Source organism: Ambystoma mexicanum, chromosome 10 (genome assembly GCF_040938575.1).
Source record: "Ambystoma mexicanum isolate Mex_15411 chromosome 10, UKY_AmexF1_1, whole genome shotgun sequence".
NCBI classification, from domain to species: Eukaryota; Metazoa; Chordata; class Amphibia; order Caudata; family Ambystomatidae; genus Ambystoma; species Ambystoma mexicanum.
Window position 1 is genome coordinate 853,058,317 of NC_090932.1, and position 24,693 is coordinate 853,083,009.

A 24,693-nucleotide genomic window follows, 5' to 3' on the forward strand; every position below is an offset into this window, starting at 1 on the left:
CGCATCAATATGGAAAAAAGTTAAATAGTGGCTTTCAAGGGAATCCTATATATATTTAGGGGTACTGAAAACAAGGCTAAATGTATGAAGATTACAAAGAATTTGAGTGTGTTTATTAGTAGGCTAAAATAGTACACAGCTAAAATAGTACCATGTCTGCTATATTGGGTTGAAGTCTTGGGGTTCACCTTGAAGAAAGAACTGGCAAAATTTGAAAGCAAGATCTTACATATATTGTTTAGGATGCCACAATCAGTATCTATTGAACATTTAGTATTAGAATTCAATCCTACACCCATCACTACAGTCATCAATAGTAAATTAGCACTGGGTTATTATAAACTGCTTAGACTAGATAATGGTACAGTTATGGCTGAGGCTTTTCTGGCACACAGAGCTATAAATGATTGTGAATGTTTTGTAATGATTAGTAACTTATTATCTGTATATAAGAGCTAGGTGGTAGGCTATGAGAATCAGAATATAGCACTACCAAGGAAAGGGCTAAAAAATGGATAAATGATAAAACTCATGAGTATGGCAAAGAAGTGGATTTGATACAGCTGGCGTCAACAACGATGAGTGGTCCGTTCATACAATATTGGAAGGAACGCAGTATTACTCCTAAATACATGAATGCTTTTCCAAATAGCACTATAATGAAATTATCTCCTCCTAAAATGTAATAGTACTCAGGGACTGGAAATTGAAGGAGCTAAAAAAGGAATACCTCGATGTGAGAGAATGTGTCGATTATGTGGAGAATCTGTTATAGAATCAACAAAACATCTAATGTGCTTTTGTGTTAGCTTGAATGATCTAAGGAGTGAATACATGAACAGCTATTATAATAAGATTAATGTTGATGATGTTACATCAATATGGAGACTGATGCTACAAGGAAAAGATGCTAATCTTAACTATCACATGATCGACATTTTATAGTCTAGTCATGGACATTTTAAAGGAGTTATCAACAGGGGTTTTATAAAAAGAAAAATGTAAGTTAGTCTGCAGTATCTTTTAGTTTAAAGCGTTTGAGCAGAATAATATATATTACATGTTGCGACAGTAATGTATTTATCATGTTTATGTTCTTAATTGTGTATGTACAAAGTCTGTTTTATGGCTGTAGGTATATTAAAATAAAAAAACAATGCGTGGCAACCACATGATGATTTACTGATGGACAGGTAATGCGTGGTACTGCTTGACAGGGAATTTCGTAGATTTTCCAAGTTATACCTGGCCGTACACATAATGAGGGTAATTCATAGAAATTCGCAGAAAAGTGTGGCAAGCGGCTGGCGCAGAGTGTCCGCGTGCGATTGTCTGCGCCAGGCACGTGCACTAAAACCGATTTCCGCGCACAGCGTATTCATGGATTTTAGGCTCCCAAACCAGCCGTGGTGCAGAGAATCGCAGCGACCCTGCAGCAGCGCCAGTAACGCCCCGAAGAAAGCCCTCGCGCAAGGAAAAGCCATCAAAATCGCTAAATCATCACAAAGGGCTGCGCTAACCCTGGACCAGTTCACCGGGCTGGCAAACAGCAAACGGCAAGCGGGGAATGTGTATTTCAGGGGTGCGCGGGAAGTTCCACACGCGATTGGCCCAGTGCGAGCAAGGTATGTGAATTTCAGGGGTGCGCGGGAAGTTCCACACGCGATTTCAGAAGGGTACGTGTATTTCAGGGGTTCGCGGGAAGTTTCTCATGCGATCGGGCCTGGGGGAGCGGGCTACGTGTATTACAGGGGTTCGCGTGAACTTACTCACGCGATCGGGCCTGGGGGAGCGGGCTACGTGTATTACAGGGGTTCGCGTGAACTTTCTCACGCGATCGGGCCTGGGGGAGCGGGCTACGTGTATTTCAGGGGTTGGCATGAATTTTTTCACGCGATCGGGCCTGGGGGAGCGGGCTATGTGTATTACAGGGGTTCGCGTGAACTTTCTCACGCGATCGGGCCTGGGGGAGCGGGCTACGTGTATTTCAGGGGTTCGCGTGAACTTTCTCACGCGATCGGGCCTGGGGGAGCGGCCTACGTGTATTTCAGGGGTTAGCGTGAAGTTGCACACGCAATAGTCCCAGTGCGAGCAGGGTACGTGTATTTCAGGGGTGCGCGGGAAGTTCCACACGCGATAGTCCCAGTGCGAGCAGGGTACATGTATTTCAGGGGTGTGCGGGAAGTTCCACACGCGATAGTCCCAGTGCGAGCAGGGTACGTGTATTTCAGGGGTGCGTGGGAAGTTCCACACGCGATACCAGCAGGGAATGTGTATTTCAGGGGCTCTGGGGAGTACTACACGTTAATTGGCCGTGTGGGTCCTCCCAGGTGTACGCTCCACAACCTCCACGGCCCCTGCAGGCAGCCCACACCACGGGGGACTACCCTGCACCCCTGCCCATGTCCCGCAGGCAGCCCATTCACCATGGGCATGCCCCCCAGCCAACCCACATGTCACCTTGCACTACTGATCAACAATGCATGTCCCCCACCACCCCCACCCTCCAGCAGTGCAGGGGCAGCCTCCACCAGGCCCCCACTCATGTCCCCCTGCACCCCCAGCCCCCAGCATCCAGGGTCACCCTCCACCAGGCCCCCACTCATGTCTCCCACCACCCCCACCCCCCAGCCACCATTTGCAGCCTCCACCATGCCCCCACTCATGTCTCCCACCACCCCCACCCCCCCAGCCACCATGGGCAGCCTCCACCAGGCCCCCACTCATGTCTCCCACCACCCCACCCCCCTGCCACCATGGGCAGCCCCCACCAGGCCCCCACTCATGTCTCCCACCACCCCGACCCCCCGGCAGTGCAGGGGCAGCCTCCACCAGGCCCCCACTCATGTCCCCATGCACCCCCACCCCCCAGCATCCAGGGTCACCCTCCACCAGGCCCCCACTCATGTCTCCCACCACTCCCACCCCCCGGCAGTGCAGGGGCAGCCTCCACCAGGGCCCCACTCATGTCTCCCACCCCCCTGCCACCATGGGCAGCCCCCACCAGGCCCCCACTCATGTCTCCCACCACCCCCACCCCCCGGCAGTGCAGGGGCAGCCTCCACCAGGCCCCCACTCATGTCCCCCTGCACCCCCACCCCCCAGCATCCAGGGTCACCCTCCACCAGGCCCCCACTCATGTCTCCCACCACCCCCACCCCCCAGCCACCATGGGCAGCCTCCACCAGGCCCCCACTCATGTCTCCCACCACCCCCACCCCCCGGCAGTGCAGGGGCAGCCTCCACCAGGCCCCCACTCATGTCTCCCACCACCCCCACCCCCCTGCCACCATGGGCAGCCCCCACCAGGTCCTCACAATCCCCAATCATGTGCGTAATGGTCAGCCTCCACAGCCAAAAAGCCCTACCAAGTAACCCATTCACCCACATGGAAATGGAAATCACATGTTACACCCCCAAAGTTCATGAAGCTAATGAACCCATGTCCGTCACACACATTTTTTGCAATTGAATGTGAAAACACACAACATGAAATGCATGAAACCAATGAGATGATACCACACAGTGAACTATGCCAACAAAATTGTATTTAAAAAAATAAAGAATGCTAAAGAAAGAAAACTAACTACAATGTAAATGTGAAAAAATAAGCTGCATGTCCGCATAAAAACACAAAACAGGAAATCCAAATCCTAAAAAATTTTGTCCAAAGTCAAATGTAAAAAAATCTCCATGCAACAAAGAACTATGTACAAAAATAACAAGGGTCCATGAGCCCAACTGAACTAAGGAAACCTCCTAAAAAACCTACCTAAATATCAACTATATACAAAAAGTGGAGCAGTGTCCGTCGACTCCAAATCATAATAAGAACGAAAGGAAACCTAAAACTAAAGAACTATATACAAAGGCGGCGGGCAAGTCCAGCGGCTCACTCTGTGGTGTCCCGGGCCAGGGCATCATCGAACTCCTGTTCGATGTCCCGGAGGCGGTCCAGTTCCATGGCCCAGAGGGTCCGCAGGGACGACGCTGTGTCCTCCTCCAACCCCCTGCGGATTGCCTCGAGGCACTCGGCCCGCCTCAGGGCCCTCCGCATGGAGTTCTCCGCCCTGACCATTGTGAGCCGCGCCTCTTCCGCCCGCCGCCACTCCGCACCTATGGCGTGGCCCAACCGCTGCCACACTGAGGACACTCTCTGTCCGGGGTCCCCCTGCCCTCCGGCCGATGCCTGCCCCTCCGATGTCGAAAGCCCCGAGCCTTCATGTCTCCCACCATGTTGCTGCTGCTGCTGCTCTGGCTCTGCCCGTGCACTGCCTCCTGCTCCCTGCACATCCTCCGCCAGCTGGGGTGCACTTGTTGATGAAGCCACCCCTGCTGGACCTCCGACTCCCGACTGTGGCAAGGATGCCTCCTCCACCAGCCTGGCTGCACCGTCAGAGGCAGCTCCACAGGGCACCCAGGTGACTGATGGGTGGGAAGATGGCACAGAGGACGACTGGCGCTTAGGGGGTCCAGTTGAGGAGGGGGTCGGAGCAAGCCCCATCAGACAGCGGAATCCGGCCTGGGTGACCTGTCCCAGCAGGCTGACGTGGTCAACGAGCCATTCGAGATGACGTGCAGTCTCTCCATGAAAAGACTGCAGGTCACCTCGCATGGCCCGTTGACGCAACGCCACACCAGCCAGGACAGGCTCAACCCGGACCTGGATGGCCACGTCCGCAGGCAGAGGAAGGCCAGTTGACGTCAGCTCATCCCCTGCCTGAAAACGGGTCTGGAAGTAGGCATCCCTGCTGGTGCAACATGATGCAGGGACAGGATCGGGGACAGGATTGCACACAGGCACCTCCGCGGCCGCCTGTGCTGCCTCCTGTCCCTGGTCCTGCACTGCACCACTAGCACCAGTGGGATCCCCACCTCCAGACCCCGTCTCTGGTGCTTGCGCGGCCCCCTCCTCCACCAAACCCCCACCAACCTGGATGACTCCGTGCCATCTTCCCCTGTTGGGCCCTGTGGGGTCCCAGCTGCCCCTTCTGCTGCCGAGGAGTCCAACTGCAACCTCCGCCTCTTGGACCTCCCCCCGGCAGCTGCGGCCTGGGACGCGGCACCGGATTCCTCACTCCCCGACGAGATGACAACACGGGAGGGGAGCCGGGCCTTGCGTCTCCGGCTGGCGGTCGGATCCCCGCCGCTGTGCTCCACAGCACCTTCTCCGCCCTCTTCATCAGTTGACGCTGCAGACAGGGAGAAACAAAACACAGGCATCAGGGCACTGTACAATGGACACATACACGCATGACAGTTGCACAGGAGTGGCATTGGCAAACCTCAGACATGTCATCACAATCCCCAACACACATGTCATTGCAACTGGCACACATGAGCCATACCACAGCCATATCGCAACTGCCAGCACCATCCCTACACATACAACAGCATCAGCAGCCAAAGGGGAGCCAGACATCACATGCAACACAGGAAGTGCACCACACATGTACACACACCACCACACTTGCATGCATGTCTACACCTCTGCCAAGTGTCGCACTGTTCAGACGGGCATCCATGTCACATCTGCCAATCAGGCTTCCACATACCGCTGTCACATGCATCCATGTTGCATCACTGTTGCACCCTTGTCAAATACACACACATGCACATGTACACAGTGCTCATACATGCAGCCGAAAACAACATACATGCCTGACATCACGGACATGTCTACTTACATACACATTCATCCAAACATGTGTGCACGCACAACTGCATTTGCCATGCAAGCCCACACACACAAGCACCATTCATGTCTCACACATTACAGCCCTCGCATGTGTCAGCCCCACGGCCCTGTACACCCCCACCCATACTCGACCCCATACAAAAAGATGTGCAACCGGCACAATGGCGAATGATCACCACACGCACTGCTCACAACTAGGGTGCATGTACACTCGCCGCTCGACTCCAGACGGGTCTGCTTCTCTAGGACCTGGACGTGGAGCGCTGGGGATATGCGTTCCAGGACCCCCATCTGTTCTTCCGACAAGTGGCCCCGGCGCCCCTTGGCATCCGCTGCCTTCAAGAGGCGCCGGGCCTTGTTCAGGGTCCTGGACCTGAAGTCCTCCCAGCGCTTCCTGACATGTTGTAAGTCCCGGACTGCCACCCCCTCCGAGTTGATGGCAGTCACGATGTCAGTCCAGATCCGAGTCCGTCCTTCCTTGTCGGCGCGGGAACTTCCAAAGAGGGCATCATACTGCCCCAGGACTTGCTCCACCAGGACACCAACTTCGGTGGCACTGAAGCTGGTGCCCCTCTGCCTCTCTGGCCGGGGGTTGTCAGTGGTCACAGATGGTGTTTGCCCCGACATGACAACCCCAGAGGCAGGAGTGGGTGGGCAACTGGGTCCTGGGGCTGGGCTGTGGAGCGATGGAATTCCAGTCGGGAGTCTTCGGTTCCAGCAGGGGTGGTCACAGCAACAGCACCCCTGGCTGATGTGCAGGCAGCAAATGGCAGTGCACGTGGGCAGCAGGCAGTCAGGCAGCAGCAGATGGCAGGTGGGAGCGTGCTCGGGGCTCTGGGGGGCAGTAGTTCGGCCTTCTGGGCAGGAGCGTGGTCTTCTGTGTGCTTACGCGTGGCCAGCTTGGTACGGAGTGATTTGGCACGTGAAAATCCTGCACGTCAGCGTGAAAACCGAGGAAAGGCCCTTAGCGCGTAAGCGCGTCAGCACGCATACGCGATTCTATTGGACCAAAGGCCCTCAGCGCGTAAGCGCGTCTGTGACGTGACCCGCACGGGTGTTTCCCACACAGCACGTGATGACAGAGCACACGTGGAAAGACTGCACATCAGAGTCTCATCGCGTGTGATTGGTGGAAATGGCCGTACACGCAGAAGTCACAAAGCGTGTAATTGGTGGAAATGGCCGTACACGCAGAAGTCACAAAGCGTGTAATTGGTGGAAATGGCTGTACACGCAGAAGTCACAAAGCGTGTAATTGGTGGAAATGGCCCTAGCGCGTACACGCCGCGTAAGTGACGTTGGACGTGTGGGCCTGTATAAAAGGTACGCGTAGAACACTATTTCCTTGTACGTGCTTTTTGTGGAGAGCGAGTGGGTGAATTCTGTACTTCTTGTCGGTTCACACGCGATTTACTTCACGGCGTTTCAAGTTCGTATTCCCTGTTACCTCTGACAGATTTTTCTCTTTGTTCTCTTTTGCTGGTTTACCTGGGCCTGTTCCCTCAAACAGTGTTCCCTTCTACTGTTGTCCTGTCTCCTCAGACAGCGTACAAATCTTTTGGCGGGGGTGTTGCCAACCAAACACGCTCCTTTTTCACGCTCTTTTACCTGGCAGACGGTGAGTCACGCACGTATCTAACATCTGTGCTTGCCGCGTGTGTAGCCTACCCCTTCAGAGGTCATTCTAGGCTGCGTGTGACACGCATACGTTCATTCTTGTGTTACTGGGTGCCACAGCGTAGTGCAGGTTTTTCTTTCTGCACACGTGGTCTAGGAGGGGTTGCGTGCACGTCATCTCCCTTTTTTGGGGCTCATGTGCGCAGCGTGACCCGTCATCTTTCCCCAGGGGTTACAATCAGCCTTGCAAGAGCACTAGGGTACAATTACCATCTGGTACCCAACCCCTTTAACCCCCAATTGCCCAGGACAATATTTTACAGCCACTCCCATGCGCACATCAACATCAGTGCCATGGTTGGGAGGCGTGGATTCCGTAAGGGTGGCAAAGGTGGAAGAGCCACAAGTGGTGGCCGTGGTGGATCCGGTAGGGGACGTGGTCGTTACTTGCAGGGTGAGCCTGTCCCCCCATGTGTGGAGGACCAGTCAAGGGCACCCATTATCCCCCCCCTCCCGTTGAGGCTGATGTGGCTGACACCATGCATGCTCAGCCCTTGTTGGACCAGCCCATTGTGGCACCAGACCTGGCTGACTCCATGGCTGACTTCCAGGTCAGCAGGCCTATGACACGTGCGCTGGTGCACGTTGATGTCACCATGCCACGTGCATCTGGGGCAGCAAGGTCATCTGCTGCACCAAGTAGGCAGGGCGGAGAGGCTGCAGGGGCAGCTGCGGCTCCATCCACCCCAGCCCTCACACACCCAGCCCGGACAGTGTCGGTCCTAGTCCATGTGGCTGATATTCCCCCTGACACCATCACACTAGAGCCAATGCCTGCACCAACTCCCATGCTGAGTGTAAAATCCGAGACTCCTGATACAGAGTCCACCAGGGCTCCTGCCCCTAGTGTCCAGAGCGGCGCAGGACACTCAGGATCACCACCACCTTCCAAGCGGAAGAGGAAGAGTGCTCGTCCGGCACAGGCTGATGCCCCAGACACGGCTACACAGTCCGGCCTGTCCAGGAAGCCCAGCTTCACGGATGACGAACTGAATACACTTGTCGAGTATGTGTCCGCACATGACAACGAGATGGTCATTGTTGCAGGATCCAAGACCACACCTGCACAACGCCAGGCACACTGGCAGACCGTTGCGGACATCGTAAGTGCCCTTGGAATCGTGAGGCGCACAGCCAATGATTGCTATAAGCACTGGAATGACCTAAAGCGCAGGGCAAAGAGTAAGCTGGCCTCAAGTCATGCCGCAACTCTAGTGACTGGAGGTGGGTCTCCAGTAGTAGACATGGAACTCACTCCACATGAGTCAGTCGCTGGGACCTACGTCACGGAGGAACAGATCCAAGGCGTGGGAGATCTCCCTGATTACGAGGCATTGTCCGGTGAGTGCACATGCATGTGTGTGTCATCCATGTGCATGGTGTGTGTGAGGGCTTCTGTTTGTGTGCCAGGTGAGAGTGTGTGCGCCTGAGTCGTATGGGTCAGCCATGTGCTTCATGCAATACATCCTGCGCAGCTGCATTTGGCCATAGCTGTATCCCTTCTGCCAACAGTAGACATGTAGTCCAACTGCACGCCAGTTGCCCTTGAAGTGTCACCTTGCCACAACATTGTTGCAAAATTTAGCACTGTTCATTTAGTCAGATATTTTCCATTCCACCACTTTTACTAGGCATGTCGCAGTCCTCTAGTCACATGTCTGACATGGCTATGGTAAAGTTGAGTGACTTTGTTACCTGGATATCATTTGTTCAAACATGTCCCTGTGCAATTGCACCATTTCGGACTGGCAGCTCCAGGTGAAGAATCTGACCTGTTAGAATTAGAAAAGCTATTACATGCGGGAACTGGACAGTATGCATAGGTGCTGCCCTCCTCTCCATCTTCACTCAATAGCAATGGTAGATACCATCTGTGTGATGGCATGTGTGTTTCACCTGCCAATCACAGGCCAATGTGTGATGCCACTGCCAGGCAGCATGCAGAAAATGTGTTCATCTTCAATCTTGGTGTCATCAGTGTGTACCATTTGCCTGCCCTTCATACGCAGTGAGGGTGCATGCATGGGAGGGTTTTAGTCATGTGGGACATGTGTCAAACAAGTACTGTTTCTCTTGCTTCTCAGCCCTCATTGTGTGCCATGGTGCTAATGCCTGTTTCCATTTCTTTGTTTTTATGTCTTTGCAGGGGAAGACGCACCTGATACTGCTGGGGTTGTGGAGATGGTGCAAACCCAGGAGGGGCCCGAGGGCCGACCAACCACCAGTGAGGGACGTGGTGTGGTGGTGGGTGAGAACCCACAAGTGCTGCAGGTCCTGCTCTCAAGGGGTGTCTCTGGCTGCACCTCCCCCGAGCTGTACTCAGGTGTTGATTCGGATGAGACCTACGTGCCGTCGCAGGTGAGTGTTCCAGGGAGGGATTCTGTTCTGTCTCACCCACCTGCACCAGGGTCAGAACCCTCAATGGGGATGTCAGTGTTGGCAGCTACGCCTTTGGTGGTTACGGATGCAGGGTCACACTCCGCGACATCTGATCCTGTTCCTGGGCCAGCAGATCAGAGGGGGAATGCAGTCCTGCAGCCTCAGGCAGTGCCGGCACAGCAAGGCGCAGTTCGCCTTGCCCCAGACAGGTGTGGTGCCCGCCGACGTGGTGGCCATACGGCACCTGGCAATACTGCATGGGAGCAATCCATTTACGGTATGGCAAACCAACAGGCAGCATCATCCGAGATGATGGATCAGGCCATGGATAGGGTGGCCACTTCCATTGTCCCCCCTGAAAGGCTGATGGAGCGACTAGAGCAGGCAACCAACACCATCTGCCAGTCACACAGGGAGGACATGTTGGGGTCCAACAGGGACAGGCGGGCGCAACTGGCGACTCTGCAGGAGGCCATCTCCATTGAGTCCCAGGGCCACAGGGAAGCCCTGAGGCAGGAGCTCCTTCACCTCAGGACGACTCTTGTTGAGCTTGAGGCTTCTACACACCAAAGGACAGAACAGCAGCTGGAGCGTCTCACCCGTACGCTCTCAGCTGAGATGCAGGCAACGAGGGCGGAGGTCCGGGCATCCCGTGAGTTGTTGCATGGGGACCTCCGCACACTCATCCTCCAGAACCAGACCTACCACACCCGCATGCTTGCAGCCATGGAGGAGCAGACTAGGGCCTTGCGTGGGCTGCCTCCCATAGTGCAACCACCTCCGGATGCAGCTGCACAGGGTGATAATAGCGACAGCAGTGATACTCCCACAATAGGGTAGCCATGTGGGCCATGAGCCCATGGAGGTGTTTTTTTTCCCAGGATCCACGCAGGTGGGTTCTGGTGTGCATCCTGTCCTCGGACCTCCTGGGTTGCCTCCCCAACCCCCCCGGGCCCTTCAATGGCCATTTTTGATTTTTATTTTTATTTTTTTTTTTATTTTTATTTCTTTTATTCCCAATTTTTTTGGGACGATTTGTTGGCTTCCGTGGTTCCTGTGGGCATACGCTGCATTGTGGCTGGGCACATGCAGGCTTGTAATGTATTTGGTTCAGATGCTTGGGTTTGAGTCACACACACCCCTCCTGCTTCCCGTTTCCATGGGCTTGCAAAGGGTGTGCCCAAGTGACAGTGAATTACACAGTGACGTTGGACTCCCATGAGCTGTGTGGGCAGTCTGTAGTCAATACTGTGTATACATTCCTAGTGCATATTGCTGTTGTGTTGTACACTGCATGTTGCATTGATGTGTAACTCATCTTCTATGTCTACCTCCCAATTTGCAGGTCCCTTCCTCATGTCTACACAAGGTCCTCTAGTCTGGAGATGTGGTCCATGTTGGCAGCAGTGCACCTACAACTCTACAGGCGCCAACACTGCACAGTTGGTAGTGGTGGGAGTGCAGGCATTTCCAGGTGGTGAGACTACTAATATTATACATTAGTGATGTCATGTTAATGGTAGTACGTGCTCAAGTTTGTTGTTGGTCCGGCATTACTGTGAGCATTTCAGGTGTTGCAAGTTTCTAATAGGGACACTATACATTGTGACACTAGTGTCATGTTGTGGGGATTACTTTGTTTACGTGCAAATAGCATGACATGGCACGGTGTGTTGTGTGGCGGTGCTGGGGTTGGGTTGGCTGACATGGCACTGTCCTCTTGTTGCATTTTGCAAGTGGGTATTCATTTCAGCTGCTTGAATTTGTAACTTCACAAAACTGCATTGGTGGTGTCAGTGTGGGTATGGATGCACACATTGTGACACTTCCAGGTGAACAATCTCAGGCTGATATGGTTTTCACGGTTCTTTCTCCAGACATTCAGGATCAGTGTCAGGTTGAGTCATCATTGATTGTCAGATGGAATGTGCCAGGGCAGTGTGCACTCCACAGGGGTGTGATTTCTATGTGAAGTAATTAGCCACTAGCTGTGTACGGGCTGCCTCCCCCCGTGCCCTTTCCCTCCCATGCGCAGCGGCTGTGCATGTGGTTGGGGATGGGGGGGGCACCACCATGTCCACGGCCAGGCCCCGGCGTGTTGCAACGTTGTGCAGGACACATGCTGCCACTATGATCCTGCACACTACTGGGGGAGCGTACAACAGCTGCCCGCCAGAACGGTCAAGGGAGCGAAAGCGTGACTTCAGCACTCCAAATGTGCGCTCCACTATGCCCCGGGTTGTAATGTGGGCTGCGTTATATCTTACCTGGGGTGGCGTGGTGGGGTTCCGAATTGGCGTCATCATGTGGGGGCTGAGAGGGTAGGCACTGTCCCCTGTGGAGGTGGTGATTGGTATCATTGGTGGGGTTGTGACCTTGCTCAGTATCTGACATGCATGCATGTGCAGTGGCATTCATACTCACCAAGCAGCCATGTATCGCCATGCCGGCCAGCTTCTAGGTCCCGGCTTAGGGTGGACATTCGGTAAATGAAGCTGTCGTGGGTTGACCCAGGAAAGTTGGCATATACTGAGGTGATGATTCCCTTGGCATTACATACTTATTTATTTATTTATTTATTTATTTATATGTATGTTTATATAGCGCTGCAGCCCGCAGGCATCAGAGCGCTTCACAAAAAGACAGACTGGAGTATAAAGACGGGACAGTCAAAATTACATGTAGCAGACATTGGAACAGAGATGGGCTAGCTGGCTGGCGGGAATAGGAATTTTATTTAAAGAGAAATGTCTTGAGTTGCTTTCTGAAGATTAGATGATTAGTTTCCAATCTCAGCCCAGGGGGGAGTTTATTCCATGTGAGGATTGCCTTGACATACTACCTGCACGTTGATGGAATGCCAGTGCTTGCGATTCCTATAGATGTGCTCAGATGCCCTGGGGGGATGTAGAGCCACATGGGTGCAGTCAATGGCACCTAGCACTTTGGGGAATCGTGCCACAGCGTAGAAATCCAGGGCGGCAGCATGCCTTTCTGCAGGGGTTCTGGGCAGGTATATGTGCCTGCGGACTGATGGGCATGCAGTGATGATGTTCAAGACCTGGTGTAGGCAGTGTGACTGGGTGGCCTGTGATACACCACCCACAATGGCACTTGTCCGCTGAAATGATCCAGTGGCTAAGAAGTGCAGTACATTGAGGACCTTCTCCAGGGGGCTGAGTGCTTGGGAGCACAGTGTGGGTGATGTGAGGTCGTCCTCCCACTCACTCACCAGGTCCAGTATGATGTGTGGTGGAAACCTGTACCTCCCATGCACCTGGTCATCAGGCATCCCGAAAAGGCTGGTTCTGGGTGTGAATGTTCTGGCCCTGACTATCCTCCTCCTCCTCCTTTGGTAGGCCACGCCCACTGCTGCTAGGAACGGTATGTTCATCCTGGGTCTGAGCTAGTTATTTTGTTAGCGCGCAAATTAATGCGTTGCGCGTGTTGTAGGCGAGCGTGTGACCCGCGCACCCCTCAAATCCAGTGCCCAGTCCAATAGCGTGTGGAAATTGGCGCGCACACCGGGATACAGGTGCGCTGACGTACTTGCGTGTGTAAGTGTCCGCGCACACCTGATATACACGTACATAGGCCGATCGCGTGTACACGCACTTTTGTCCAATTACACGCGATGAGACTCTGACGTGCTGTCCAATTACACGCGATGAGACTCTGACGTGCAGTCTTTCCACGTGTGCTCTGTCATCACGTGCTGTGTGGGAAACACCCTTGCGGGTCATGTCACAGACGCGCTTACGCGCTGAGGGCCTTTGGTCCAATGGATTCGCGTATGCGTGCTAACGCGCTTACGCGCTAAGGGCCTTTCCTCGGTTTTCACGCTGACGTGCAGGATTTTCACGTGCCAAATCACTCCGTACCAAGCTGGCCACGCGTAAGCACACGGAAGACCACGCTCCTGCCCAGAAGGCCGAACTACTGCCCCCCAGAGCCCCGAGCACGCTCCCACCTGCCATCTGCTGCTGCCTGACTGCCTGCTGCCCACTTGCACTGCCATTTGCTGCCTGCATATCAGCCAGGGGTGCTGTTGCTGTGACCACCCCTGCTGGAACCGAAGACTCCCGACTGGAATTCCATCGCTCCACAGCCCAGCCCCAGGACCCAGTTGCCCACACACTCCTGCCGCTGGGGTTGTCATGTCGGGGCATACACCATCTGTGACCACTGACAACCCCCGGCCAGAGAGGCAGAGGGGCACCAGCTTCAGTGCCACCGAAGTTGGTGTCCTGGTGGAGCAAGTCCTGAGGCAGTATGATGCCCTCTTTGGAAGTTCCCGCGCCGACAAGGAAGGATGGACTCGGATCTGGACTGACATCGTGACTGCCATCAACGCGGAGGGGGTGGCAGTCTGGGACTTACAACATGTCAGGAAGCGCTGGGAGGACTTCAGGTCCAGGACCCTGAACAAGGCCCGGCGCCTCTTGAAGGCAGCGGATACCAAGGGGCGCCGGGGCCACTTGTCGGAAGAACAGATGGGGGTCCTGGAACGCATATCCCCAGCGCTCCATGTCCAGGTCCTAGAGAAGCAGACCCGTCTGGAGTCGAGCGGTGAGTGCACATGCATCCTGGTTGTGAGCAGTGCGTGTGGTGATCATTCGCCATTGTGCCGGTTGCACATCTGTTTGTATGGGGTCGAGTATGGGTGGGGGTGTACAGGGCCGTGGGGCTGACACATGCGAGGGCTGTAATGTGTGAGACATGGATGGTGCTTGTGTGTGTGGGCTTGCATGGCAAATGCAGTTGTGCGTGCACACATGTTTGGATGAATGTGTATGTAAGTAGACATGTCCGTGATGTCAGGCATGTATGTTGTTTTCGGCTGCATGTATGAGCACTGTGTACATGTGCATGTGTGTGTATTTGACAAGGGTGCAACAGTGATGCAACATGGATGCATGTGACAGCGGTATGTGGAAGCCTGATTGGCAGATGTGACATGGATGCCCGTCTGAACAGTGCGACACTTGGGAGAGGTGTAGACATGCATGCAAGTGTGGTGGTGTGTGTACATGTGTGGTGCACTTCCTGTGTTGCATGTGGTGTCTGGCTCCCCTTTGGCTGCTGATGCTGTTGTATGTGTAGGGATGGTGGTGGCAGTTGCGATATGGCTGTGGTATGGCTCATGTGTGCCAGTTGCAATGACATGTGTGTTGGGGATTGTGATGACATGTCTGAGGTTTGACAATGCCACTCATGTGCAACTGTCATGCGTGTATGTGTCCATTGTACAGTGCCCTGATGCCTGTGTTTTGTTTCTCCCTGTCTGCAGCGTCAACTGATGAAGAGGGCGGAGAAGGTGCTGTGGAGCACAGCGGCGGGGATCTGACCGCCAGCCGGAGATGCAAGGCCCGGCTCCCCTCCCGTGTTGTCATCTCGTCGGGGAGTGAGGAGTCCGGTGCCGCGTCCCAGGCCGCAGCTGCCGGGGGGAGGTCCAAGAGGCGGAGGTTGCAGTTGGACTCCTCGGCAGCAGAAGGGACAGCTGGGACCCCACAGGGCCCAACAGGGGAAGATGGCACGGAGTCATCCAGGTTGGTGGGGGGTTTGGTGGAGGAGGGGGCCGCGCAAGCACCAGAGACGGGGTCTGGAGGTGGGGATCCCACTGGTGCTAGTGGTGCAGTGCAGGACCAGGGACAGGAGGCAGCACAGGTGGCCGCGGAGGTGCCTGTGTGCAATCCTGTCCCCGATCCTGTCCCTGCATCATGTTGCACCAGCAGGGATGCCTACGTCCAGCCCCGTTTTCAGGCAGGGGATGAGCTGACGTCAACTGGCCTTCCTCTGACTGCGAAAGTGGCCATCCAGGTCCGGGTTGAGCCTGTCCTGGCTGGTGTGGCGTTGCGTCAACGGGCCATGCGAGGTGACCTGCAGTCTTTTCATGGAGAGACTGCACGTCATCTCGAATGGCTCGTTGACCACGCCAGCCTGCTGGGACAGGTCACCCAGGCCGGATTCCTCCGTCTGATGGGGCTTGCTCCGACCCCCTCCTCAACTGGACCCCCTACGCGCCAGTCGTCCTCTGTGCCATTTTCCCACCCATCAGTCACCTTGGTGCCCTGTGGAGCTGCCTCTGACGGTGCGGCCAGGCTGGTGGAGGAGGCATCCCTGCCACAGTCGGGAGTCGGAGGTCCAGCAGGGGTGGCCACATCAACAAGTGCACCCCAGCCGGCGGAGGATGTGCAGGCAGCAGGAGGCAGTGCACGGGCAGAGGCAGAGCAGCAGCAGCAGCAACATGGTGGGAGACATGAAGGCTCGGGGCTTTCGACATCGGAGGGGCGGTCATCGGCCAGAGGGCAGGGGGACCCAGGACAGAGAGTGTCTTCCGTGTGGCAGCGGTTGGGCCACGCCATAGGTGCGGAGCGGCGGCGGGCGGAAGAGGCGCGGCTCACAATGGTCAGGGCGGAGAACTCCATGCGGAGGGCCCTGAGGCGGGCCGAGTGCCTCGAGGCAATCCGCAGGGGGTTGGAGGAGGACACAGCGTCGTCCCTGCAGACCCTCGGGCCATGGAACTGGACCGCCTCCGGGACATCGAACAGGAGTTCGATGATGCCCTGGCCCGGGACACCACGGAGTGAGCCGCTGGACTTGCCCGCCGCCTTTGTATATAGTTCTTTAGGTTTAGGTTTCCTTTCTTTCTAATTATGATTTGGAGTCGACGGACACTGCTCCACTTTTTGTATATAGTTGATTTTTAGGTAGGTTTTTTAGTAGGTTTCCTTTGTTCAGTTGGGCTCATGGACCCTTGGTATTTTTTTATACGGACATGCATGTTTTTTTTTCTCATTCACATTGTAGTTAGTTTTCTTTCTTTGGCATTCTTAATTTTTTTTAATACAATTTTGTTAGCATACTTCACTGTGTGGTATCATCTCATTGGTTTCATGCATGTCATGTTGTGTGTTTTCCCATTATATTGCAACCATTGTGTGTGACGGACATGGGTTCTTTAGCTTCATGTACATTGGGGGTGTAACATGTGATTTCCATTTCCATGTGGGTGAATGGGTTACTTGGTAGGGCTTTTTGGATGTGGAGGCTGTCCATTACGCACATGATTGGGGATTGTGAGCACCTGGTGGAGGCTGCCCCTGCACTGCTGGGGGATGGGGGTGGCGGGAGACATGAGTGGGGGCCTGGTGGAGGGTGACCCTGCACTGCCGGGGGGTGGGGGTGGTGGGAGACATGAGTGGGGGCCTGGTGGAGGGTGACCCGGGATGCTGGGGGGTGGGGGTGCAGGGGGACATGAGTGGGGGCCTGGTGGAGGCTGCCCCTGCACTGCCGGGGGGTGGGGGTGGTGGGAGACATGAGTGGGGGCCTGGTGGAGGGTGACCCGGGATGCTGGGGGGTGGGGGTGGAGGGAGACATGAGTGGGGGCCTGGTGGGGGCTGCCCATGGTGGCAGGGGGGTGGGGGTGGTGGGAGACATGAGTGGGGGCCTGGTTGAGGGTGACCCTGCACTGCCGGGGGGTGGGGTGGTGGTAGACATGAGTGGGGGCCTGGTGGAGGCTGCCCATGGTGGCAGGGGGGTGGGGGTGGTGGGAGAAATGAGCGGGGGCCTGGTGGAGGCTGCCCCTGGTGGCTGGGGGGTGGGGGTGCAGGGGGACATGAGTGGGGGCCTGGTGGAGGGTGCCCCTGCACTGCTGGGGGGTGGGGATGCTGGGACACATGAGTGGGGGCCTGGTGGAGGCTGCCCCTGGATGCTGGGGGGTGGGGGTGCAGGGGGACATGAGTGGGGGCCCGGTGGAGGCTGCCCCTGCACTGCCGGGGGGTGGGGGTGGTGGTAGACATGAGTGGGGGCCTGGTGGAGGCTGCCCATGGTGGCAGGGGGGTGGGGGTGGTGGGAGACATGAGTGGGGGCCTGGTGGAGGCTGCCCCTGGTGGCTGGGGGGTGGGGGTGCAGGGGGACATGAGTGGGGGCCTGGTGGAGGGTGCCCCTGCACTGCTGGGGGGTGGGGATGCTGGGAGACATGAGTGGGGGCCTGGTGGAGGTTGCCCCTGCACTGCTGGGGGGTGGGGGTGCAGGGGGACATGAGTGGGGGCCTGGTGGAGGCTGCCCCTGCACTGCTGGGGGGTGGGGGTGCAGGGGGACATGAGTGGGGGCCTGGTGGAGGCTGCCCCTGGTGGCTGGGGGGTGGGGGTGGTGGGAGACATGAGTGGGGGCCTGGTGGAGGCTGCCCATGGTGGCAGGGGGGTGGGGGTGGTGGGAGACATGAGTGGGTGCCTGGTGGAGGCTGCCCCTGCACTGCTGGGGGGTGGGGGTGGTGGGAGACATGAGTGGGGGCCTGGTGGAGGGTGACCCTGGATGCTGGGGGGTGGGGGTGCAGGGGGACATGAGTGGGGGCCTGGTGGAGGATGCCCATGGTGGCAGGGTGGTGTGGGTGGTGGGAGACATGGGTGGGGTCCTGGTGGGGGCTGCCCATGGTGGCAGGGGGGTGGGGGTGGTGGGAAACATGAGTGGGGGCCTGGTGGAGACTGCCCCTGGATGCTGGGGGGTGGGGGTGCAGGGGGACATGAGTGGGGGCCTGGTGGAGGCTGCCCCTGCACTGCCGGGGGGTGGGGGTGGTGGGAGACATGAGTGGGGGCCTGGTGGGGGCTGCCCATGGTGGCAGGGGGGTGGGGGTGGTGGGAGACATGAGTGGGGGCCTGGTGGAGGGTGACCCTGCACTGCCGGGGGGTGGGGGTGGTGGTAGACATGAGTGGGGGCCTGGTGGAGGCTGCCCATGGTGGCAGGGGCGTGGGGGTGGTGGGAGACATGAGTTGGGGCCTGGTGGAGGCTGCCCCTGGTGGCTGGGGGGTGGGGGTGCAGGGGGACATGAGTGGGGGCCTGGTGGAGGGTGCCCCTGCACTGCTGGGGGGTGGGGATGCTGGGAGACATGAGTGGGGGCCAGGTGGAGGTTGCCCCTGCACTGCTGGGGGGTGGGGATGCTGGGAGACATGAGTGGGGGCCTGGTGGAGGCTGCCCCTGCACTGCTGGGGGGTGGGGGTGCAGGGGGACATGAGTGGGGGCCTGGTGGAGGCTGCCCCTGGTGGCTGGGGGGTGGGGGTGGTGGGAGACATGAGTGGGGGCCTGGTGGAGGCTGCCCATGGTGGCAGGGGGGTGGGAGTGGTGGGAGACATGAGTGGGTGCCTGGTGGAGGCTGCCCCTGCACTGCTGGGGGGTGGGGGTGGTGGGAGACATGAGTGGGGGCCTGGTGGAGGGTGATCCTGGATGCTGGGGGGTGGGGGTGCAGGGGGACATGAGTGGGGGCCTGGTGGAGGATGCCCATGGTGGCAGGGGGGTGTGGGTGGTGGGAGACATGGGTGGGGGCCTGGTGGAGGCTGCCCCTGGTGGCTGGGGGGTGGGGGTGGTGGGACACATGAGTGGGGGCCTGCTGGAGGCTGCCCCTGGTGGCTGGGGGGTGGGGGTGGTGGGACACATGAGTGGGGGCCTGGTGGAGGCTGCCCCTGGTGGCTGGGGGGTGGGGGTGGTGGGTGACATGAGTGGGGGCCTGGTGGAGGCTGCCCATGGTGGCAGGGGGGTGGGGTGGTGGTAGACATGAGTGGGTGCCTGGTGGAGGCTGCCCCTGCACTGCTGGGGGTGGGGGTGGTGGGAGACATGAGTGGGGGCCTGGTGGAGGGTGACCCTGGATGCTGGGGGGTGGGGGTGCAGGGGGACATGAGGGGGGACCTGGTGGAGGATGCCCATGGTGGCAGGGGGGTGGGGGTGGTGGGAGACATGGGTGGGGCCCTGGTGGAGGCTGCCCCTGGTGGCTGGGGGGTGGGGGTGGTGGGACACATGAGTGGGGGCCTGCTGGAGGCTGCCCCTGGTGGCTGGGGTGTGGGGGTGGTGGGACACATGAGTGGGGGCCTGGTGGAGGCTGCCCATGGTGGCAGGGGGGTGGGGGTGGTGGGAGACATGAGTGGGGGCCTGGTGGAGGCTGCCCCTGCACTGCTGGGGGGTGGGGGTGGTGGGAGACATGGGTGGGGGCCTGGTGGAGGCTGCCCCTGGTGGCTGGGGGGTGGGGGTGGTGGTAGACATGAGTGGGGGCCTGCTGGAGGCTGCCCCTGGTGGCTGGGGGGTGGGGGTGGTCGGACACATGAGTGGGGGCCTGGTGGAGGCTGCCCATGGTGGCAGGGGGGTGGGGGTGGTGGGAGACATAGGTGGGGGCCTGGTGGAGGCTGCCCATGGTGGCAGGGGGGTGGGGGTGGTGGGAGATATGAGTGGGGGCCTGGTGGAGGCTGCCCCTGCACTGCTGGGGGGTGGGGGTGGTGGGAAACATGCATTGTTGATCAGTAGTGCAAGGTGACATGTGGGTTGGCTGGGGGCATGCCCATGGTGGATGGGCTGCCTGCGGGACATGAGCAGGGGTGCAGGGTAGTCCCCCGTGGTGTGGGCTGCCTGCAGGGGCCGTGGAGGTTGTGGAGCGTACACCTGGGAGGACCCACAAGGCCAATTCACGTGTAGTACTCCCCAGAACCCCTGAAATACACATTCCCTGCTGGTATCGCGTGTGCAACCTACCGCGCACCCCTGAAATACACGTACCCTGCTCGCACTGGGCCAATCGCGTGTGGAACTTCCCGCGCACCCCTGAAATACACGTACCCTGCTCGCACTGGGCCAATCGCGTGTGGAACTTCCCGCGCACCCCTGAAATACACGTACCCTGCTCGCACTGGGACTATCGCGTGTGGAACTTCCCGCGCACCCCTGAAATACACGTACCCTGATGGAATCGAGTGTGGAACTTCCCGCGCACCCATGTAATACACGTACCCTGCTCGCACTGGCCCATTCGCGTGTGGAACTTCCCGCGCACCCCTGAAATGCACGCACCCTGCAGAATTCGCGTGTGGTACTTCCAGCGCACCCATGAAATACACGTACCCTGCTCGCACTGGGCCAATCGCGTGTGGAACTTCCCGCGCACCCCTGAAATACACGTACCCTGCTCGCACTGGGACTATCGCGTGTGGAACTTCCCGCGCACCCTTGAAATACATGTACCCTGATGGAATCGCGTGTGGAACTTCCCGCGCACCCATGTAATACACGTACCCTGCTCGCACTGGCCCATTCACGTGTGGAACTTCCCGCGCACCCCTGAAATGCACATACCCTGCAGAATTTGCGTGTGGAAATTCCCGCGCACCCCTGAAATACACGTACCCTGCTCGCACTGGGACAATCGCGTGTGTAACTTCCCGCGCACCCCTGAAATACACGTACCCTGCTCGCACTGGGACTATTGCGTGTGTAACTTCCCGCGCACCCCTGGAATACACGTACCCTGATGGAATCGCGTGTGGAACTTCCCGCGCACCCATGTAATACACGTACCCTGCTCGCACTGGCCCATTCGCGTGTAGAACTTCCCGCGCACCCCTGAAATGCACGTACCCTGCAGAATTCGCGTGTGGAACTTCCCGCGCACCCCTGAAATACACATACCTTGCTGAAATCACGTGTGGAACTTCCCGCGCACCCCTGAAATCCACGTATCCGGCCAAATCGCATGTGACACTTCCCGCGCACCCCGGTATACACGCACACATATTTTTTGTCAGCGGGTCCGTGTTTGTGGGTACCCCTTTGCACGTCATTTGTCCTGGAGGGCCACAGTATAGGACATTCATCATGGCAGTATATAGGTGCTATTTGTTGGCGCACCTTTTGGCGCACATTTCTTACAGCCGCAGAGACGCTACCGCCTGCTTTCTTGTGGCGGTCGTGTTTGTGCCTGTGCGCTGGTTTGAGCGTGCGCTTTTTTGCCCTATTCTTTTCCATGAATACGTGTTGTAGGCGAGCGTGTGGGCGTTCCGCGCACTTGTGCCCTGTACTTCCCCCGTGACGCCCACGTTTTGGCAAGTTGTTCCCCATTCCGAGTGTTACGCCCGTGTTCCGCCTACTTTTGTTGCGTGCGCCGCGCTATGTGCGATTTTCGCTCTGGCCTGTGCGATTTTCGCTGTGACCTGGCGCACGCTGTTAGATGGCCTGTGCGCCAACGTGCGCCGCGCACTTTTTTATCGCACATCCGCTGGTTTTCTCGCGCACGGACTTCCATGAATCGATGTGCGCTGCTTTTCGTGCGATTTTCGCACTTGCACTGCGATTTTCGCTATTGCACTGCGATTCGCACGTTTTTGCCCACTTGCGCCGCGCTAATTATTCCATGAATCGGCCTCAATGTGTGTGCTTGCTCTGAGAGTAACACCCAAGAGGTTAAATGGTCTCTCCAAACTGAAGCCTTCAATCCCGACCTCACAAGGAGCAACTTAATATGAAATCAGTTGACATGTTTTTTTTATTTGTTATCATATAGCATCTACTCTTGTAATGATGGCAATTTTGGGTATTATTATATTGTATCATAACTATACAGCAGTGTATTTTTAAGATACATCTTCTGTAAATTCAACGTTATCATTGTTGCAGCATTGCCAATTTGGACTTCCAAATGGTATGTTGATAACTGGATCTAGGTAATGGACTGCACAAATAATAAGGTTTCTATCAATGTTATAGTGACTATCATTAATGACTTAACATGTTAAAATATATAAACCTTTTCTGAATAATATATAATCTAGAAGCAACTTTAAAATCAAAGTGGAAACACTACTATAAGGTGCCAAATATATTTTTTTTATATCATTAATAATTTACATTATTCTCTGTTAGCAACGTATTGCTAGTTTCCAAACAATGCTTTTAGCACATCATTACCATTTTACATTATGACAAGTTAATAAATGACCTCAAAGGTGCTTAGTATTTAATTCACATTTTACATTACATGCATCATCGCATCTGTCCACTATAGGCAATTAGCACACCAATGGCATTATGCACACTTTACACATCATTTCCATGTTATTTTATACCCAATATGAAGCCATTTTAAATTATGTTCACTTATACCATCATTGCCTGACCTTAAGGGGCCGATTCATGGAACAAGTGTGCGCCGAAAATCTACGCGCAAGCAGGCGCAAGCAGGCGCAAGCGGAAAAAAAGAGGCACACGCTCACGCGTGCGATTCATGGAAGTCCCTGCGCGTGTCTTCCTCGGGATGTGCGCCAAACCCGTGCATGGCGCACACGTCACTGCAACATCCCGAAAGACGTGCACAACCTCCACGCATACACTAGAAAGTGGGCGGAACACGGGGCGTAACGCGCGGAATGGGGAACAACTCGCGAAAACAAGGGCGTAACTGGGGATGTACTGCAGGGAAGCAGACGGAACGCCCACACGCACCCGAACTTCACGTATTCATGGAATCGAATAGGGCAAGCCACGCACAGCGAAAGACACGCACAAGCTCAAACACGTCCGCCACACGAAGGCAGGCGGTAGCGTCCCTGCGCATTACAAAAGTGGCAACATACAGCAATTGTGCGAGCGGGGCATGTGTATTTCGGGGGTTCGCGTGAACTTACTCACGCGATCGGGCCTGGGGGAGCGGGCTACGTGTATTTCAGGGGTTCGCGTGAACTTTTTCACGCGATCGGGCCTGGGGGAGCGGGCTACGTGTATTTCAGGGGTTCGCGTGAACTTTCTCACGCGATCGGGCCTGGGGGAGCGGGCTACGTGTATTTCAGGGGTTCGCGTGAACTTTCTCACGCGATCGGGCCTGGGGGAGCGGGCTACGTGTATTACAGGGGTTCGCGTGAAGTTTTTCACGCGATCGGGCCTGGGGGAGCGGGCTACGTGTATTTCAGGGGTTCGCGTGAACTTTCTCACGCGATCGGGCCTGGGGGAGCGGGCTACGTGTATTTCAGGGGTGGGTTCGCATGAACTTTTTCACGCGATCGGGCCTGGGGGAGCGGGCTACGTGTATTACAGGGGTTCGCGTGAAGTTTTTCATGCACGCTGAAATGCGCATGCACGTCTGTACGCGTCACGTCACAGGGGCGCTTGCGCTTGAAGGGCCTTCTGTCCAATGAAAATGCATATGCGTGCAGACGCGCTTACGCGCTAAGGGCCTTTCCTCGAATTACACGCTGACGTGCAGATTTTTCACGTGCCAAATCACTCCGTATCAAGCTGGCCACGCGAAAACACACGGAAGACCACGCTCCTGCCCAGAAGGCCGAATTACTGCCCCCCAGTGCCCCGAGCAGCCTCCCACGTGCCATCTGCTGCTGCCTGCCTGCCTGCCTGCCTGCTGCCACCGTGCCCTGCCATTTGGTGCCTGCACATCAGCCATCTGCAGGTGTCCAGTTGCTGTGTCCACCCCTGCTGGAACAGAAGACTCCCGACTCGGATAACATCGCTCCACAGCCCAGCCCCAGGACCCAGTTGCCCACCCACTCCTGCCCCTGGGGTTGCCATGTCGGGTACATCAACATCTGGCACCAGTGGCAACCCCCGGCCAGAGGGGCAGAGGGACACCAGCTTCACTGCAACCGAAGTTGGTGTCCTGGTGGAGCAAGTCCTGGGGCAGTATGATGCCCTCTTCGGATCGTCCCGTGCCAACAGGGAAGGATGGGAGAGGATCTGGGCCGACTGTGTGGTTGCCATCAACGCGGAGGGGGTGGCAACCCACACCATCCAGAAGGTCAAGAAGCGCTGGGAGGACTTGAGGTCCAGGACCCTCATGAAGGCCCGGCGCCTCGTGGAGGGGGGCCGGGGCCGCATGAGTTCCATCCAGTTGAGGGTCCTGGAACGCGCACACCCAGCGCTCCACGCCCAGGTCCTTGAGAGGGAGACCCGTCTGGAGTTGAGCGGTAAGTGGCCAAGCATTGCTGTGTGAGACAGGGCATGTTGCAGTGTGCTGGTTGTCTGATACTTGCCTGCATGTGTGACATAGGCCATGTACGCATGTATGTGTGCAGGGACATAATGGGAATGCATGTGCGACCTGTAATGTGTGAACCGCACGGTTGTTGCATGTGTTTGAATGCGACATGGGGAGCCCTGTGCAGATTGCACACATGAGA